This window comes from Benincasa hispida, chromosome 11 (genome assembly GCF_027475165.1).
Source record: "Benincasa hispida cultivar pf3 chromosome 11, pf3_genome.v1.1, whole genome shotgun sequence".
NCBI classification, from domain to species: Eukaryota; Viridiplantae; Streptophyta; class Magnoliopsida; order Cucurbitales; family Cucurbitaceae; genus Benincasa; species Benincasa hispida.
Genome location: NC_143488.1, coordinates 76,152,013 through 76,153,805, shown reverse-complemented (window position 1 = coordinate 76,153,805; position 1,793 = coordinate 76,152,013). Strand labels below are relative to the sequence as shown.

General features: G+C 37.3%; 1 pseudogene; it reads left to right on the top strand.

Moving 5' to 3' along the window:
• Window positions 1-491: 491 nt before the first annotated feature.
• On the top strand, window positions 492-1,486 carry LOC150032903 (uncharacterized; annotated as a pseudogene).
• The last annotated feature ends 307 nt before the right edge of the window (window positions 1,487-1,793 follow it).

Here is a 1,793-nt window from a genome sequence, read left to right as displayed (position 1 = left end):
TAATGCTTATTGATTTTGAAGTCTTCCATTGCATGATATTTCATTCCTATAGTTGAAGGGTAGATGGGCAATCTTGCGAGGAAAATCATACTACCCAGTGCAAATCCAATGTCAAACCATCATGGCGTGTTGCCTTTTGCTTAATCTTATCAATAAGGAGATGACTAATAGAGAACTAACCGAGGATTTGGATGAGATGGATTCAAGCTTTGCCACAACTGGAGGAGATGAGATAAATTATATTGAGAGTTTAAATGAATGGACCCAATGGAGGGATGAACTGGCGCAACTGATGTTTATTGAATGGGAGTTGCGTAGCATGTAGTGCCTTTACACTTTTTGTTTATTGTTGTGAAATGATTTCATTCGAAACTCTCTCAATATGTTTACTATATTTTGTGCTTAACTTTATCCCTCTATCTTTAGCTTTGCTACAATTACTTGTCATTTATTGTTTAATTGTATTAAAATATGTACGTGTATACACTAGAATGTCAAGTTCCTTAAGAGCCCCAAAGCACACTTAGAATAAAAAGGAAGAAGCGAAGCTAGTTGAGTTTTTGGTGGCAGCGTTGGTCGTATCTGATAGATGGAGATTAGACAATGGGATGTTTTGACCTAGCTACTTGGCACAACTACAACGTTTGATGGCTGAGAAGTTGCCCGGCTGTAATATCCAAGGATCACCAACTATAGATTGTTGAGTTAAATCCCTGAAAAAAACTTACCAAGCGATCGCATAAATGAGAGGACCAACTTGTAATGGATTTGGTTGGAATGAGGAATTCCAATGCATCACTACAGAGGGGAGTTATTAGATGGATGGGTGAAGATACAACTTTATCTAACTTGATTTATGAATATTGGTAACAAAATCATAACATCCACTTCACCTTTCATGCAGAGTCATCCTACAGCAAAGGGGCTTCTACACAAGTCGTTCCCATACTATGATGATCTGCCCTACGTCTTTGGCAAGGATTGGTCTACAAGAGAACGGTCAGAGACCTTTATGGACATCGGGTCTAACTTGTCAAACCATATTAATGATGGAGTTCCTATTCATGAATCACAGGATCCAAATATCCCCATGATGTCTAGTCAGGGAATGGACATGTCACAGGATGACATGCATGGAACATGTACTGGTCGAAGCACTGAAAGAGAAAATTCTTCGAGAGAAAGTAAGAGGAAGCAAAGTGGGAATCAATATGAAATGGCAGAGATTGTTAGGAATGCCATGAAGTTCGCAAATGACCAATTGAAGGCGATTACAGAATGGTCGAAAGAGAAGCGTGCAACTGAAGTCGAATTACGTGCAGAAGTTGTAAACCAACTTCAAGATAGTCCTGAATTGCATTATCGATATAGGGTGAAACTTATGCAAATCATATTCTGCAATGTGCAAGATACGGAGAGCTTCTTATCCATTCCCACAGCCATGAAGTTGGACTATTGCAACCTTCTCCTTGAAGAGAATGTTTGATCAACCCGTGTTTTGGACTGCTTTTCAATAGTAAACAATGATTAGTTTGTTTCAATTATGCATTTAAGTTTGTGGTACATTTGGTACCTAAAAAGAAAGGTCATATTTTAATCATGCAATCATGAGTTGGTTATATTGTCTTAGAGATGCTTGTACCTAAAACAAAAAACAGAGCTTTATATATAAAACACATGAATTGCATCCGAAAGTAATGCATTTTTTTTCCTTTTTTGGCCATGTTAACTAAGGTATCTCTCAAAATGACAAAAAATTGTGGTTAGCTTTTAATATAAATTACAATCAAATT